The 18312-nt window shown below is 53.9% G+C and overlaps 1 protein-coding gene across 2 annotated transcripts in view; it reads left to right on the forward strand.

Annotated features, from left to right (window-relative positions):
* The window catches only part of CASZ1 (castor zinc finger 1), a 150792-nt gene that overhangs the window by 49597 nt on the left and 82883 nt on the right, over positions 1-18312 (forward strand). The window contains exon 3 of one of the 2 annotated variants that reach the window (XM_046662346.1): positions 7055-7141. The exons of the other annotated variant lie outside the window; for it this stretch is intronic. The gene's annotated coding sequence lies outside the window, so the exon portion shown is untranslated. The remainder of the gene's footprint in view (positions 1-7054; positions 7142-18312) is intronic. 2 annotated transcript variants of the gene reach the window in all.

The raw sequence follows: 18312 nt of genomic DNA on the forward strand, positions 1-18312 counted from the left end.
GGACTCTACTAGACGGGCCCCATCACGCCAGCCCGCACTGCTTTCCTCTCCCGTCTTTTCATTTTCGCTGGAGAAATGTGTGTGTGAAGCCCCCTCCCTGCGCCCCACGCCCGGTTCCCGGCCCCAGACCAGTGGGGGAACTTGTGCACCGTGAGTCCACCACACACCCCAGCCCTCATCCACACCCGGCCTCAGGACCACAGCCAGTGGGTCTTCTCTCTTCTTTTCTTTGCCTTTTTCTCTTTGAACAGTTCCCTGGAATGGGGCTTCTGCCCTCGTTAGCCCTTAATGCCCAATCTAAGTATTATTCTGATTTTGTTAAGCACTTCCTACCCCCAGTTTTCAATTTCTCTTCCTCTGCATCCCGCTTCTGGACCCTCCTCTCCCCCCTTTCCCAAGCTCTGCTTGACCTCCCGGCCGACTGCCTTTAGGGCGTCTAGCACTGTGTGGGGCGGCCCTGGGGAGCAGTCTGCCTTACTGCCCGGCTTGGGGAGATCCCCCCCACCCTGCCCTCCCCTTGTTTCTCTTCCATCTGTTACACAGTTGGGGACAGATGGAGCCAGAAGGAGCCATAGCTAACTGTGACCTCCCTCTCCCATTATACGGATGGGGAGCTGAAGCCCTGACTAGGGCAGATGGGATCCCTAACTGGGACGGGGCAGAGCTGTGGGGGGAAGCACAGCCCCTTGCCTTCCATCCAGTTCTGGGACTGTGAAAGATGCAGAGGCCTTACTCTGCCGCTTGGCAGTAGTTTCTCTGAGACTTTGGGCAAGTGGCCGCACCTCTCTGAGCCTTTCTTTTCCATATTTGTAACTTGGAATTGGAAAGTCTTAAGCTATAGGGTCGCTGAGAAGAGTAGATGGACCAATGCATGACAAGCTCCCAGGTGGGTGCCGGCCTGGGGGGCGCCCTTCTACATAGGATGGCGGTTGGTGCTCACTCTGACTGTAAAACGAGGACACTGTGACATGGAACTGAGACCCTGCCCATGAAGGGCACCAGCCACGTGGCAGAATCGCTTTTGCCCCTCTCCCCCTGAGTGGTGGACTGTCTCCCTTTTAGGAGGAAGCCAGCTGGGATCAGAGCACCTTGCGGCTCCCTGGAGGTTGGGCCCTGACTAACTTCAGCCAGGAAGGAAAAGCCACTGGGAACAATGGAGGAGTTAGCAAAAGGCATGTGCTGGAGTCATTGCGGTCTGGTCAGGAACTGGAACCCCAGAGACTGAGCCCAGAGAGATGGGAGAGGTGGACGGCAGCAGCTCTTCAGGGGCTGGGGGACCGTTGTTCTGAGAAAGGCCTTTCGGATCAAAGATTTGAAGTCTCTTGAAGGGTGTATGGGAAGAAAAAGTGTCCATTTCCTTCTCCCAGAATTGTCCAGCAAGTCTGGGAGAAGGAAAATGGGCCTAGTGGGGGTGGGGGTGGGGGCTCTGGGAGGTCTGTTAGCCCAAGTGGGAGCAGCCGAGTGTAATTACAGAGCAGCAAATGGAGTGAAAATAGACAGCCCTTGATGTGCAGCTGGGTCTGCAGAGTGGTGGCACCAGTGCATGCCACACCCCCACACTCCTCCCCTACTCGGGTGTCCTCCTCCGTCCTCACCAAGGGCACTGCCCTCCTGAGGTGTTTGTGGTGGGCAAGCGCTGGCAGTTCGGGGCTCCTGGGAGGATGTTCCCGCCAAGTGGCACACACAAAGTGGTACCCGCAAGCTTTATCTGCACCCGACCCAGACAACAGGAGTGACCCACAGCACAACCAGAGTGCACCTATGCATCATCGCCAGCTATAGGTTTAACACACTTTTCACAGAGGGGAATTGGACCCTGGCCTGAAAATAGAAGGTACCCTTCAAAAGACTCTTGGGTGTCTTGTTTTTTGTTGTTTTTTCCTTTCTTTCTTTCTTCCCACCACTGCCAAATTAAAAGAAAAACTCAACAAGAAGCAGAGCCCAAGCTTTCTATGACTGGCTCTCGGAGAAGCCAGTCAAATCTCTCCTTGTTGAGAACATTTTGACAGCGTAAAATTGCTGTCGGAATGTGACTTTAGCGAAAAGTAAAAAAAAAAAAAAAAAATCCTTCCTTCATGCATATGGAGTTTTTTGGAAAAAAAAATGGTATTTTAATGCTTTCTATTAAATTGGGACTAAAAGTGGTGTCTTAATTTGCATTCATTAGCATATTTGCATATAGATCACTGAAATGGTGGAAGAGAGAAGAGCCTTTAAATGAAAATTCTTTTAAAGGCGCAGGCCTGCCTCTCTCTCCCTCTCCCTCTGGGATTTATGCTCCATCTTTTCCTCTCACCTCCCACCCCACGCTTTGTGTCCTTGCTGTGGGTAGACCAGAGCGTGAGGGTCCTCCATCTGGGGAGCTGGCTCAGGGTGGAGTCAAGGGGCTGGAGACAGCCCTGGCCCTTGGTCATCCCATGCCTTGCAGCCTCCCAGTGCAGGCAGGACCCCACGCGGGCCTGCTGGGCTCCCTTCCATCCTGGCCTGGCTCTGGAGGAGGGGCCTGTGATCACAGCTACCAGGCAAGTGGCCTTATGCTCTGATCCTCTGCCAGTCATTGTCCTTCCCCCTCTCTGCTCTGCTCTTCCTTCCCCTCCCCAGGCCATTTTGATGGTCTGCAAGCCTGTGGAGGGGCACCTGTCCTGCCAGTCACTGGCCTGAGCCTTCAGCCACCTGGCACCCAAGAAGGGGGTGGGTGGGGTGTTCCTTCTGGCATCTTCCACTCTGTCAGCTCCTTGGGACTGAGACTTTCTCCGCTTTCCTCAATCTTGAAGGCCCAGGTTGCTGTGTTCCCTTTTATCATTCAGGTCTCTGGTTTAAGTGTCACCTTCTCAGACGCAGCTAAAGTAGCCCCACCTCTCTCTTCTGTCATTCTCCATCACATTCCTTGTTTTATTGTCCTCTAGAACTCATGAGTTGTTTGTTTACTTGATTATTCGCTGTTCCCCCCCCCCCCCCCCCAAGGCTAGGGCCCATGAATGCAGGGATTTGGGTCTGTCTTGTTCATAGCTGTACCCCCAGGACAATGGCACCTCGTAGTGTTCAGTAACTGTTGAATGAACAAGCCTCCTGTCAGGGCTAAGACTGCCCCTGGAGTCACTGCCTGGCTGGACACAGTGCCCCCAGGTGCTGAGTCCCAGCCGACTTGAGATATACTCAGCCTGGCACGAGGAACAGGGGCCAGGAGTTGGCGAGCGCCTTCTGATCTGATCTGAGGCTCTCAGGGAGAGCACGACAGCCCCTTCTTGTTCCTTTGGATGGTAGGTTGGATGCAGCCCTGGCCTGGAGGACAGGAGGACAGGGTGGCCTGTGTGCAACTTCTAGCCCAGGGGAATAGCAGAGGCTGATGGAGCCACGGGTCCCCTTGTGACAGCCCAAGGAACCCCAGCCCTGCAGCCACAGAACTCCCCCTTAGACACTCTTCCTCCAGGTGTAGGAAGTAGAAACCCTCCCAGAAATTTCAGGACGAGCAGAGCTCTAGTTTTCTGTAACTAGACTGAGCTTGCTGACTGGCCCTGGCGTGGGTGGCAGAGTCCTAGGGAAAGCCCGCCGCCCTCTGCATTGCACAGGGGCCAGCCCGGGAAATGAGGTCTGGCCACTGAGCGCTGCACCTCCCTGCTTCACCGCTCTGGTGGGCTGGGCTCTCTGAAAGGCCCTCCAGGCTGACGGCAGCCTCGGGCTCCATGCCCAGCCTGAGGTGGGAGGGCCCAGGAGGGTGAGGGGAACGCCCAGGCTTGGAGTGAGGCTGTGCCTCCACCGCTAATGAAAATCGGAAACCAATTGAGCAGGACAAGGTGCCCAGCCAGCAGGTTGTGGGAACGAGGGGCCTAATGGATGTGGCTGGGCGGGGGGAGCGGATGCCTCATTGATCGCCCCATGGCTATATTTATCCACCTTGGGTCTGTGGCCCCAGCAGCTGGATGGTGCAGGGATAAATAAATGGCCACTGAAATATTCATGAGCTGCACATGCACATCCGTGGTCAGGGGGACCGCCAAGGGCCTTCTCTTCCTTCCTTCACCCCATCTCTCTGCAGAAGCCTTTCAGGAAATTCCTCCCACCTGGGCCACGTGAAGTGCAGCACAGCCCCCTGGGCGCTCAGCCCAGCCCAGGGACCCAGAGGGAGCGCCTCCTACCCTGGGCTGGCTGACTCAGAGCATGTTGGTTCCTGACTTCCCTTTGTCCCCTCACTTGCTCCCATGTCCCTGTCCCTTCATGATGGATTGGACATGTTGGGCTGTGGCTGTTTGTTTGACCCTCTGTGTCCTCACTAGATCGTGTACTCCTCAAGGACAAGCTTGTGGTTCATTGGTCCCTGTATTTCCCAAGTGGCCTGGCGTGGTGCCTGACACAGACTTGAGAGAGGGACATTGCATGTGATGGGTAACAACTCAGAGGTGGCTTCAAATCTCAGCTCGTCCTGTCTTCAAAAGTGACTTAACCTGGGGCTGGCCCCATGGCCCAGTGGTTAAGTTCGTGCACACTCTGCTTCAGCAGCCCAGGGTTTCGCCGCTTCGGATCCTGGGTGTGGGCATGGCACCACTTGTCAGGCCATGTTGAGGCGGCGTCCCACATGCCACAACTAGAAGGACCCACAACTGAAATATACAATTATGTACCAGGGGGCTTTGGGGAGAAAAAGGAAAAATAAAATCTTAAAAAAAAAAAAAAGCGACAACCTCTCCAATACTCAGCTTTCTCATCTGCAAAATGGGATTAATAACGGTGTTGCCAGTGATTCTTCAGTGTGGACCTGGGGCTGCCTGCATCAGATTCCCAGGGGAGCAGGTTAAAAATGCAGATTCTGGCTCCCTCCATATCCGGGATCAGAATCTCTGAAGCAGGGCCCTGAGGATTCCACAGGTTTAATGAGCTTCTCTGGTGATTTCGCTGCTCACTAAAGTTTGGAACTCCTGGTTTATTGTCTCGTGATACCTTTGTCCAGGTAGTAAATGGGGTTTTCATCTGTGAGCACAGAGTTCTACTTTGTGTTCTCCAGAACCTAGAAACAGGGCCAGGAGCAGGGAGAGAGAGGCACAATTCTAAAGCATCTATTGACTGAGCATTCTGGTGAAGCTGCTGCCTGGGGCTTCTCAGAGACTGAGCTGAACTTGGTCCTCTAGTGCTCGGTGGCAGGGCCTAGCAATGCTGCCGTCAGCAACAGGTGGGTGGGACTGGGGCATGCAAATTTGGGGCACCTTCCACTTGCCAGCAGTGCCTCCTTTAGTATTCCCATGGCTTGCGCAGTATACTGCTAGGCAGAGCCCCTGGAGGGCTTGGACATAGTGTTCTTTGGGGTCTCTTCTGCCTTTAACTCTGCAGGTCTTCCGCCATTCACGGAGGGCAGGGTCAAACTGCCCTGACCCTGATCAGGAGGGAGTAGCATTGATAGTATAGTTGCTTGACCAGAGCCGGCTGGAAAAGCACATTCTTCAGCCAGATGTGCCTGCCACTGCCAGTGGTCATAAGCTGCTACCTCTGGATACCATGGGCATCTACAACGTACGCCGCCCACTTGGTACAGCCCTGGCCATGAGCTGTTTGCCTGCCAGGTGGCACAGGGCCTGTCCCCTGGTAGGCAGATGCCTGTGACTCGGAAACCATTTGACCCCATTTAACTGAAGAGAACGAGGTTAAGCTGGCCATCTGTGGCGTGTTCTCTGAGGGCTCGGGGCACAGAAACCAGCAGTCGTTGGGGATGGGTGAAGGTAGAACTTCTGTCCCTGGCACTCAGCTGAGAAGCGCCAGCCGCCAGCCGTCCCTCCTTCTTGCCCACCCTCCTCCTCCCCGCCAAAGTTTGATCCACACAGAAGCAAACTTTGGGGACAGCCCCGGCGCTGTGTGGAGCCAGCTGAGCCTGCGAGTGGCAGCGGGAGCAGAGGGAGGCAGCCCCGGCAGCCCTGGCGCCTGACTCCACCGGTCCCCCATCCCCTCCAAGAGCTCCCCATCCGCGCCCGCATTTGCAGGCGCCTCTCTCGTCAGCTCAGAATGCAGCTTGGGGCCCGTGGCGGCTCAACCTTTCCCTCTCCCAGAGCCCCGGTCTAATCAACCCCTATAATTTATGCAGAAAATATGATTTATATTTAATTTCACCACACTTGCATTGTTAATTTGAGATGTAATTAACCCGTCGCCATGACAACTAATTTTGTGATGCCGTAAATTACCGCCGTCTTTTCATCAAAATTCAGTTACTTTGGCTCCTGTGTGCAATGTACTGATGCAATTAGGTTGCTAAGGGCAACTCAAAAGTGTTCAATTTCTTTTGTGCAACTGCAATGGGGTAGAAGCTCCCTTGCGTCCTCCCAGGGTCCCGTCGGCTGTGGGGCGGGGAGTTGGGGGTATGTGGCCTGCCCTAGAGGAATGCCGTTGGAAAGCCGGACTGGGTGGGCGCCTGCTGCCCCCACTTCTCTCCCTCCCACCCTCCTCTCTCCAGTAATTATTTTTAAACAGTGACCCCTGGACACTTGCTCCCCGTGCCCCACGTGAGACCCCGGGGTGGGCAAAGGGACTCCCCTCCAGGGCCTGGCCCCTTTCCCTTATACTTTCCCATCCCAAACATTTTGGTGATCCAGTTAGAAAGAGAGAGAAAAACACCTCATCTTTCTTTTCTCCTGGTGTCTAACTTGTTTATATAGATCTTCTCTTCTCCTCTCTCTCTCTCTTTTTTTCTTTATTTAAAACAAAAACCCTCTGTGTTGCTTTTGTCACGTTAATTCCCATTTTGCCAACACCAGGGGCCCAGGCAGACGAGTTACCAAGGAACACAAAATTTTAATTAGTGTATTTTAATCATTCAGGCTTTCCGAGCTAATCCACATGCCCTAGAGAATTCCCGAGATGCAGCTCTGCCCTGCTTTACCATTTATTGTTGAGTCTATTATAATTACTGTTAGCAGGTGGGGACTGGGAGATGTTTATTATGAGTTTTTCATCTTTAGTATAATTACCGAAAAAAACAAAATAAAAAGATGTCGTTGTATTTTGTTTCCTAGAATTTTTTTTTTCTAGGGGAGGGCATGGTCATGGGATTTTTTTCCCTGCTTCTTCCCAGGCAGGTGACTTGGAGTTTCCGTGCTGGAAGATATACTCCTCGAGATCAGCACTGAGTCGTGCTCAACATTCCACGGGCCCAGGAGAGGTAGGCAGCCACCACCTCTGCCTGTCATCTGCTGGACCGGGCCCTGGGGTTCTCCCCTTCCAGCTGTATGTGCCTGGTGTGTGGAGAGGGTTGGGGCTGAGGCTGATAGGGTCAGGGGTCTCTCAGTGCTCCTGCTTTGGGCTGGCAGCTCTGCCTGGTCTGAGGGAGTCTGACCAGAGTGGACCTGTTGGGGGTAAGAATGGGGACTTGCACAGTTCAAAATATGACAGTTAACGTTTATTGAGTGCTCAGTATGTGTCAAGCTTCGTGTCATGGTCTTTACCTGCGTTATTTCACTTAATCCTCAGCAACCCTAGGAGGCAGGTACTAACATCATGTCTGATTTATAGAGGAGGGAATCAAGGCTTCGGATCCCAGAGCTAAGAAGTAGGATTGAAACCCAAGTCTGTCCCTGGAGCCCAGGCTCTTACTGCCTACACTGTCCTGTCTCATCTGAGCAGGTCCTCTAGATGCCACCTCTTCCCAAAAGCCTTCCCAGCTTGCCAGAGACTAAGTGAGGGTTTTCTCCCTGTGTTCTCATGGCTTCCCAGTCGGAATGCCTGTCCCACTGAGTTGCAGCTGCCGGGTTACTTCTCTCAGAGCAGAGACTGTGCAGAGGGCTTTCTGCCATTGTCCCTGATGGATCCCTGGCATGTACCATGGTGCCTGGAACAAAGCCAGCTCCCGGTGCAGTCTGTGGGATAGATGGACATGCAGGTGTGTCTGGTAGGGTGCTGCCCCCAGCGCCTCCACTCGGGGTATCAGGAGTCAGGGGCTCTGGACATAGACGTTGGCTGCTTGGTCATCCAGAGACTCCCTCTTAGATGCCACGCTCAGCAGAAGCCACAGGGCCTGTGAGTCCCTGAGTTTCAAATCCCAGGAAGGGGGGATGACCCGGGGCCCCAGGTCAATTGTGGGTGCTATGCTGGGGACTTTGTGTGTGAAATGGAAACATGTGGCTTCAGCTTTCACATCCCCAGGCCCCTGCCGTTGTAGGCTGGGAAACTTGGCCTGCCCCTTCTTTTCTTTGTCCTCTTCAAGATCAGTTTTCAAATGTCTTCGCCTCTCAGTGACGATTTTGAAGTTTTCCTGGAAAATTCCACATCTCTTCACTGGAGCCAAGGTGGGGCTGAGGACCATTGGTTTTCCCAGGCAGAGCAGAGCAAAGTAAGCTGGAACCTGCCTCTGCTCATTTCCAGCTTGGTTACCCATGGGGACCAGTGGGGGAAGATAATTAACACGTCCCTGGGAAGGGGCCCAGGGCATCCTGTGAATTGCATACTGGTGGCAAGAATCCCTCTTCTGCTCTAAATTCTTGGGCATCCCCTCCACCAGCTTCTCTTTACATTCTGATGGGGCAGTGGGGCCCAGGGCCATGTTACCTCGCCTGCATCCTCCAGCTGGCACCCCACAGGGTCAGACCTTGCTCAAGCCATGGGTGGAAGTGGCTGCCTCCTCTCACTCTCCCTCTGCTCACTCAGGGCCCCTGGGGGGTTCTTTTAATACTTGCCAGTACCGTCTCATCCTGCCTTAGCCTTTGCATGCCCCAGGTCACCGTCCTGCCCACAGTTGTCTCTCACCATAGGATGTGGTGTGTAATTCTCCTCAAATGCCCTGGCAGTGCTGGTCAGACAGGCCCTCACCAAGTCTAAGACCAACTGTGGGGGCAGAGAATTGTCCCTGCCAGAGCCCTGCTCCACAAAGCCTGACAATACATATTCTCTGCCCTCTTTCTCTCTGTTCCTGCTGTCCTTGGTGGTTCTCAAACTGTTGTCCTTGGCACCCCTTTACACTCTTAAAAAGTACTAAGGATCCCAAAGAGCTTTGGGTTATGTGGGTTATATCTATCGATATTTACCAAATGAAAATTAAAGCAGAGAAATAAAAAAATATATTAATTCATTTAAAGATAACAATGATAAATCCATTACATGGTAGCATTAAGAACATATTTTAATGAGAATAACTATATTTCCCAAAACAAAATTTTAGTGAGAAGAGTGGCATTGCTTTACATTTTTGCCAGTTTCTTTAATGTCTGACTTAACAAGGACAGCTGACTCTCCTAAGGGCTTCTGCCTCCAGTCCTTGCTGATAGATTGTTTTGGTTAGTCTGTGAAGAAAATCCAGCTTCCCACAGAGGTGTAGTTGGAAAAGGGAGGACTCTTTTAGTAGCCTTTACAGATAATTGTGGATCTCTTTCTTTGATACTACACTAAAACTCGCTCAGTGGTAGTTTCTCAAAGGTTAGCTGCAGTGTGGAATCTGAAACCACATCAGTGAACTTGGTGTACTCTGTTATGATAAAACCCACTGGTCTGTCTTGCACTTTGAATGAATCATTGCCCCGTGCATGATTTTGTAACTTCAAGCATGGGTCATTTGGAAAATACTGGTTCACTGAGGAATGCCGATTTTCCAAATGTTGACACATCTCATGACATAATATTTAAAAAGAGGATATTCATTAGTCTCATTACCAGGCTTGTCAGAGAAGTTGTTAAGTTTTAGGACAACGTCAAAATCACAGTGGCAGATATTTTTCCGAAAGTCTAATATTCACTTGAAAGCTCAGATTTTTATCATTGGCAGCAAATATTGTCAGTTTTTTCCCCCCTGGAAGTGACAGTCTTACTTTGTTCACTTTTGAGAAAATGGCTGCCAAATACTCAAATCTGAAAAATGATACTTTGTCTGTCAGTCACTTTTTCTAGTAAAATGATGTTCCATGAAAAAGCGGCTTTCAAGCTCAGTCGCACGAGTATATCTCCTCGAGACAAGCACTGGACTGTGGGATGCAGCCGAAGTGCTTCCCTTTCCATCCCTCAGAACATTAAAAGACACATACTCAAGGGTCAAGATTTCATAAAAATTAACAATTTTTATAGCTTCATCAAGGACATTCTTAAGTGAATATGGCTTTTTTTTTTTTTAACTGAAAGTGCACGGCAATGAAGAACGCAGTGACTGCCAGGGCACCGCTGTGATTTGTGCTAGGGTGCCAGCAGTTTTACCCACTGTTGCTTTTGCACCATCAGTGCCAATGTCACCACAGTGAAAAAGGCAAATTGCATCTTAGTATTATTATGAAAGGGTCTCAGGAACCCCCAGAGGTCCACAGACCACACTTTGAGAACCGCTACCCTAAGCTGCCCCAGTCTCCCTCTCTGTCTCTCTCCTTCTCCCTCCCTCTCTCCCTTTCTCTCTCTCTCTGGTCGGGGCTGAAGAAAAGTGTTTCAGTCTGGCACTTGGTTTCTGCCCTCAGAAAGGACTAAGTTCTTGGCCTGATTCAGTACCTCCTCTAGGTACCCCCTGGCCTCCTTCTGGGCCAGAGGACCTTCTGGGGAAGAGACAACAGGGGGGTCCTCAAGGGCAGCCTCGGGAGGGAGACAGGCACCACCCTGCAGTCTGTGTCTATGGACACCAGCGTTCTCCTGGCCCATGGTGTGAATCACTCTTGCAGAGTCTTGTCCTCCCCTGGAAACCCTCCCGTGGCCCTCAGGCTTCCCATTAGGGCACAGGCCTCTCATGAGGCCAGGCTCTCACTGCCCCCGCCCCGTGGCGGCCCAGTTTCCCATCGGCCACCTGCCTTCACGCTGAGGGCCCAGGCGGGGGCAGGAGCCAGAGGCAGGCCTGCGCCCCCACTCCTCCCTCTGCTTCCCCAGCCGCTTTCCCCAGCTGCCTCCCAGCCACCTCCCCCAGCATGGCAGCCTGTCCGAGACACTGGGTTTTGTCCCCTCGATCCGGGCACCCAGAGAGTGAGAGAAAATAGCTGTCCGGTGACGGTGGGGGAAGGCCTCTTGTTTTCACCTCTCAGCGGCTGGTTTTCCCAACTTTCCCATCCCAGCTCCTGAGGAACAAAGGGCCTCCGGCCCCGTGTGCTGGGCCCGGCCCAGCGAGGGGACTCACCAGCAACTCTTTATTGAGTCTTCAAGCGCCGGCCAGCCACTCCATTAAAAAGCCATTCCCCTTTGTGCTGCCCGGCCCCCAGCTGTCCCCCCTCTCATGTGACGGTCGGTCACAGTTGTAAAACAACAACACACAGAGTTGGCAACTAACGAGGCTTTTTTTCAAGCCAGGGTCTCCATGGCAACCCCCGTCAATCACCCCTCAGGAGCGCTTTAACCTGACCAAGAGGGGGAAATAAAAAATAAAATAATAAAAAAAAATGCCAAGGAAGAAAGACTTAGAGAGTGAGAGGCCAGTAGACAACTGGGGAGGAAGACAATTCAGAAAGTTTCTGGGGTTTGCTCCCTCAATTGCAACACAAATGAAAATTTAATCAGTTGGATGGGATTGTCCCAGAGACCGGTGGGGAAGGACATTCATTTTAATTTTTACATATAGTTTGTACGTTGCAGGTAATTTTACGAAGGCCACTGGCATCTTCCCGTGGTCCATAAAATGATGGATCATAGTTGTCTGTGGGCAGAGTGGGAGGGAGGGCAGTCCGAGGGGCCGTTAGAGTGAATAGATGGTACCATGGGCCCAAACCCAGAGATGCCCAGTTCATGGCCTCAAGCCAGCGGGGAGAGCCATTTGGAGCCTGGCTGGAGTCCAGCAGAGTGTCTGAGTCCTCCCATGTGCGGCCCAGTGCCAATGGGGATGGCCCACGGTGTGTGGTGGGCATGGCGCCAAGGGGACGTTTGAGGTCCCCTATACTCAGTGCCATGCAGGGAAGGAGTGGACCTACCCCTGTGACATGTCAGGGGAAGCCCAGAGTGACAGGCAGTGGTAGGACCCCTCGTTCTTCAGATGATGCCGTGCCAGCAGATGCCCACTCCCTGGGCACGTGGCATCCTGCCAGGGGTGAGTTCACCCTTCCACGTGTTGGCATGGTGCCGGGGGCATGGGGAGCCTGAGTTCTCCCCCACCTCACCCCGACACTCATACATGCTGTCTGGCCGCTAGCCAGGGGCTCCACAGGTTCTGAGGTCTGCAGTCTGGGCACGGGTGGTGGGCAGCCTGGCAGCTGCTGCCAGGGCCCTTCTGAGAACTGTGATCAGGAAGGAGGTGAAGGCCCCCTTCTCTGCCCAGCCTTCATTTCTCAGGGCTGCAGGCACCTGAAATCGAGGGCTCAGACCCCGTTCCCCCATGGACGTGGTGAGAGGACAGAAGTTCCTGTCGTGGTTCCAGGCATCTTCGGGAAGGTTTTTCTGATTCATGGAGTCTAGGAATCCAATGTGGGGCCTGAGGGGAGCAAGGAAGGGGACGCTAGAGGGGAGAGCCTCTCAGAGTGGGCGCAGGGTCCATGTCAGCTGGGGCACTGTTGGGCCATGATGAATCCCCAGGTCCCTGGGGATAAAGGGGCTGAGGTTCTCGAGTCTGTGGGTTTCTGAGAGGCTAGATTTTTGCCCAAGCCTGGCACCCAGAATAGAAAACAACAGATAGTTGTGAATGGATGGGTGGATGGATGACCTGGCCAGAGCCTGGGGTCCAGGGCTACTTCCTGAACTGAGGGCTGTGGGCTGGCTTGAAAGACATGGGCTTCATGGCTTTGCAGCCACTGCTCTGCATGACACTCTGGTGGCCCATCTTCCCCTTGCCTGAACTGCCTTGGGGCACTACCTACCTCTGCCCGGCTCTCCCAGAGCCCTCTTGCTTCTCCCTCCGTCCAAGCTCTTTCCACTCTGCCCTCCCTAAAAGGTTTCAGGCCTTGGCATCGGCTCCCACAGCTCCTGCTCTGCCTTCACTTCAGGGCTCAGTCCTTCTCACCCCGTGCGCTCTGGGGCTCTGTTCACTTCCAAAGCTAGGGAAGCGGAAATCTTTCCAGTCGCCCTCCTTGCCCCTCCCGCGCCCCTCCCACCATCAACTCTCTCCTTTGTCCTAGCTTTGATGGTGGGGACGCTGGCCTGCGGCCCATACAGAGCTATTTACATGACATCTCAGTGGGTTTGGCAGGGGCTGACTCACCCCCTGAACCGTTTTCCCCCAAGATGAGGAGAAGGCCAAGGAAGGTGCCCTGGTTTCGGGGCAGCCCCTGCCCAGCCTCTCGCTGGCCTCCCTTCAGAGCCCTGAAACACTGCTGGAGTGAGGACCCTCAGGGACTGGAACGGCCTTGGCTGGGGCCCCATCTTTGCATCTCCATTCCTGGGTGCCCTGGGAAGCTCCTGCAGGAAAGGAATGCTAACAATCTGCTGGTGTAGTAAGCTGGCACCGTACCCAGGCAGGGGCCGCTTGGTGCCAGAGCCTAGTAAAGACGTTGGCGAGGGCTCCTCTCCCCTTGCCGGGAGTTTCCTCCCTCCGGATTGGCGTGCGGCCTCCAGCCGAGCCTGAGGCAGCACGGGAAGAGGTGGCGTCCTCGGCAGGCCCCAGCCTGGCCTGCCTGAAGGACCACACTTCCTCACCACCTCTATCCAGCTCCAGCCAGAAGGGCCATGACAGTGACAAATATTTTGTAGCATTTTGTGAAAGGAGAAACAGCTGTAGGGTGAGCCAGAGAGAGATGGGGTCCCAGAGCCCTGGCTGTTGGTCAGTAGCAGCCAAATAGGCAGACCTGGCTTCACCTCCCTGAGCTTCATTTCCTCCTCGATAAAATGAGGATATGAATAGTGTATCTCCCTTCTAGGGTTTCTGGTACCATTTAATGAGGTCGTGTATATAAAGGACTTCGCTCTTGGTAAACCCTCAATAAATGTTAACAATTAATATTAGCGTTAGTGGTAGGAGTGTTAGCAGCTACCTGCTAGGCGGTTTTGAGGAGTCAATGACATAATGTATATAAAGCACTTAAGACCCTGCCTGACATACAGTGAGTGCTCAGCAAATATTAGCTGTCATCATTATTATTACTGTTATCATTATTATTTCCTGGTGCGCTGAGGTGGAGCCTCATGCATACCGTGAGCCCTGCTCTTGCTACTGAGGGACCCTGGGGATGCTGCCCCCTGCTGAGTCTGGCCAGTCCTTCTAGAATGTTCAGCAGACCCCTTTGCCCCCACATTAACTCTCCAACACCTGCCCTGCTGTCTTACAGGCCCCCCGCCATCCCCTTCCCACCCCATTGTCACTCACTCATCCAGGATTTCCCGGGCACCACCCCCTGGGGTTTCCTGGCAGAAAGAGCTCCCCAGAACCCTGCTTCTGCCTCCTACCAAGGGCCTGGCCTCCCCCAGGCCTGGAATCTGACTGGATATTGTAACATAGTAGCTGAATGAACTCCAGTTTCAAAGGTTAATATCAAAATCTGGAGTGGATTACCTAAAAATTACTTACAACACCATTAAAATTCTGAACTCTTTTTGTTGTGGCTGTAAATTAATTTAAAATGTCAGGTTTTTTGAGAAATCCAATAAGAAATTGAGCCAACAGAGCAATCTGCAAACTGTCTGGCAAAGAGGAAAGTGTGTCTCTTCAATCGACAAGGAAAAATATGGAGCTTAACTGGAACCATATGGCTTAGTACTTGAGAGAAATCTGCTGAAGAGGGAGGGCGGGAGGGGGGAGAAGGGAGGTGGGAGCTCAGCTGACAGCCACACACATGCAGCGTGAGGCCAGAGGGGAGCGGGGCCAGCACGGCGGCCTTGGCGCGGCCGAGGGGCCTGGCAGGCGCCTGGCACACAGCCTACTTGGCTGCCCCCTGTCCACGGTCACCAGGCTGCCCCGGGCGGCGACTTGGTCAGTCCGCAGTCTTAACACATTCTCGCTGTGTCCATCCAGGGCTCCCTGGCCAGCATGGGAATCCTACCCCCACCCCTAGGGGAGTCCAAGCCCCCCTCCTGCCAGGGGAGCACTGGCATCCAGTGTCCCCACCTGGGACAGCCATCTGTGTGTCTGGGAGGGCCGCCTTCCCTCAGCCCTCTGTGGGCTTCCTCCCGGCCAACATGTGGTCCCCATTACTCCTGAATTCCCCCAGATTTACAACACATTAAGTAATTTGTAGGTTATTTCAACTTCAATCTGCTAAAGTTGAGAAAATCAAAATTAAATTCAAACCACAAGGGAACTTCAAAGAAAGAGGAAGAAGAGGAAACGTAAGTGCGTTCTCGCCCTTGGGTCCCGTATGTCCCCCTTATGTCATCCTCTGGGCCCCCCACTGCCTGTCTTCCTCTGTGCCTCCCCTTTCCTGGCATGCCTCCTCTCTCCTGACCAGAGTCCCCCCACCTCTGGATAGGACAGTGCCCCCATTGCCCCTCTGAGTGGGGATGCAGAAGTCCAGGGGCAGCCTGGGCCCTTGTGCCAGCAGTAGTGTGGGTTGGGGGAGAAGCCCTCTTAACTCGCAAGGCTCCCTGGCTCCCGCTGCGAGAGCCCCACCCCTGCTGCTTGGGTTATTTGGAGCACCAAAGCTTTTCCAACCCATTCTGGGGGAATCTCCACCAGCGCTGTTCCAGCTCCCGGTGTGCCTGGGACAGCTGACAGCTGGTAGGTACCACCTGGCCCCCTCGGTTTAATAGCTCAGGTTACCTTATTTTGCTTTCTACCCTTTAAAACAGCCTTGTAAATAAGCAAACACTCGGTGCCAAGCACCTTCGGCACTTCGCCAGACTGGTAAATATTTTAGTAGTGACTTGGTAACAGTTGTGTTCACTTTGATTTCCTCAGAAAGGTTCTTGGTGCTGGGGAGGGGGCTGTGGCTCTGAGAAATGATTTGCTGGTTATTTATAGTCTGGCTCTGACCACGTGGCCTTTGCACTGACCCTGTGGAGTGTATGCTGGGGTATTTTTAAAGCTGGCGTGGCGTTAACTTTACACCCCTTTCAGCAAAGATGGGGGGACTCTTCCACCTCCCTCACAGTGCCAATTGCTGAAAGAGCTCTGAGGTCCTGGATTTGGGAAACAGATTCTAGACTTGTCCCAACCAAGAACCTGAATGATCTGGGAGACTTGGACAGATGCTAGGTTTGGGTGTGAATTTGGGGTTGACCCATGCTGATGTGGTTTTGGACTTGGGAGGAACCTCAAGGTGCAGGGGAAGGGGGGCTTCCGGTTTGGGGTGCATGAAGCTAAGGCAGTACTGAATTGGGATGGCCACCTGAGGTGACCAGAGTAAAGCTGACGGTGAGAGCAGAAGGTTGCAGGAGGGAACAATTAGAAATTGTCTAGGCATCTGGTTCTGGAAGACTCGTACCATGGGGAAAAGAAAGTGGGAGACAAAGGCCAAGGAAAACTGAGGGAGGGAGGGAGAGAGCTTCCAGTTTGATGCCCTGGGGTCCAGGCCTTCCCTTTAAGCCATGACTAGGGCACCTGCAAAGCTCAGGGCCTCTCTGCCTGGTGCCAGGAAGCTGGTCTGGCCCCATCCCACCTTGCTCATCACACCTCCCATACTCCAGGCTGCCATGTCTGGGAGGGCATGTGCTGCTCCCAGGCTGGGCACCCGGAGGAGGGGGAGGCAGTAGGGTCGGGGGCTGGCCTCAGGCTGTAATAGACTGCTCAGAGCCACAGCCACTTACCCCTTTGTTTTATGGGAGGTTTTAATGTACAGATGGGTTGGTTTTAAAGAGGCTTGAAATCATGGCACAGTGAGACCATATCGATGTTCCCTGAACCCCAGTGCTCCATAGGCTGTGCCTGTGGGCGCCACAGGGTGCACAAGCTAAGTAGGAGCAAGGTCTGTCCCCTCTTACTCGGCTAATGGTAGCGATCGGGACCTGGGACGCTTCTGGGCTGGGTAAGACAGGCTCAGTGTTCAATGAGGGCCCTTCCTCTCGTCCCACACTGGAGGGTGGGGCCTTCACACCTCAGGCTTACAGCCGGAGCACTGTTTAGCTGACCAGCCAACCTGTTGCCACTCCCCAGCCGCCTGCCTGTCCCCCTTTGACTCCTGGCGCCATGATGCGCGCCTCCCGTCTGCACCCACGCACACCCCATTGGTGCTCAGCCACCGTGGGTGCGAGTCAGGTGAGCGGCAGACAGAGTGGCAGACCAGCTCACCTCCTTCCCGGCGGGACAGGTGCCAGGGCTGCGCTCTTCCCGGAAGGCTTCCAAGCTCCCCCGCATGGCATCCTGTTGAGCCTGTTCCCCGGGTGCGGGGGCAGGCCTTTTGGGGGGAGAGTGTCTGCCCCATGCTGCCCTGGCGCCAGCTCTTCCTGGAGGCCATGGCAGAGTTGCCAGAGGGAGGGCCGGGGCACGAGACAGAGTCATCTGAGATAGGAGTCAACTGGGATGTGACCACTTTCCTGCCACCACTGTGGCCCTGCTGAGGACAGCTGTGGAGCACTGGGCTGACCTACACTGGTGCCCACTAGACGGCTGTTCCTTCGCTGACCCTCGGTGGGACATTTCCTGAAAGAGGCAGAGTCCCTCACTATGCCCTCAGCTGGCCTCAGCACCCACAGAGGGGCTCAGGGACCCTCATGGCTCCTCGGCATTGCCCACACTGGCTCCCCAGTCCCCAGTTTTCAATGTCTTTGGAAACTCAGCGGAGATCTAGGGAGGAGGCAGGGAGGTAGAAGAGGGCCTCTTTGAGTGCCCAGAACATTCGTGCTCTAATGGGAAGAGATCAACCTTCCAAGCTACTGGGCCCCAAGTCTTTGCCCTCGAGTCTCCCCTATCTGCTGGCCCTGTGAGGGAAAGAAGGTGCTCTAGCAAATCCTTTTCCATCCCTTGGCCTTGAGTTTGGAACTACGTGGTGCCCAGAACCCTCCGTCCTTCACCTAGTATCTTGAGCAAAACATGTCTTTTCCAGCTCCCCTTGGCTTTCGGGAATGAGGATGCCTGTCAACACTCAGTCCCCTCCCTGCTTTCCCTAAAGGAAGCCCCGTAGTCCTGCTGAGGGGTCTGAGCCACTCAGAGGAGACGAGGCTATGACAGCCGACCCACCCACTTCAGCACGGTCATGGGGGGTGGGGGCTAATGTGCAGGTGTCTGCCCAGCTGCAGTGGGTGCCCATTTGTCTTCAAAGATTTCCGTAGACTCCTGTGTTATCTTAAGGAGAGGATGCCATGCTGTGCCTCAGTTTCTCTAGGTGGCTTCTCTTACCATGTGCTGGGAGGACCTCGAGGTGAAAGAGACAACGGGAGAAGCAGGGGAAGAGACAACGGAGGGTGGTAACTGAGAGGACCCAAAGAGACTCCCTCTCTTTCCTCTGAATCCAGGCAGCCTCTCCTTCCTAGTACGTAGAGGCAGGTGGCAAAAAAGCAGTTTGCATGGAGAGAGGCAGGAAAGGTGTGCTTCCTGAGGCCTCCTGCAGCCTGTCAGATCCAGTGGAGACCCAGCCTCCCTCTCGTGGTCTG

The sequence above is a fragment of the Equus quagga genome, chromosome 5 (assembly GCF_021613505.1).
Source record: "Equus quagga isolate Etosha38 chromosome 5, UCLA_HA_Equagga_1.0, whole genome shotgun sequence".
Lineage (NCBI taxonomy): Eukaryota > Metazoa > Chordata > Mammalia > Perissodactyla > Equidae > Equus > Equus quagga.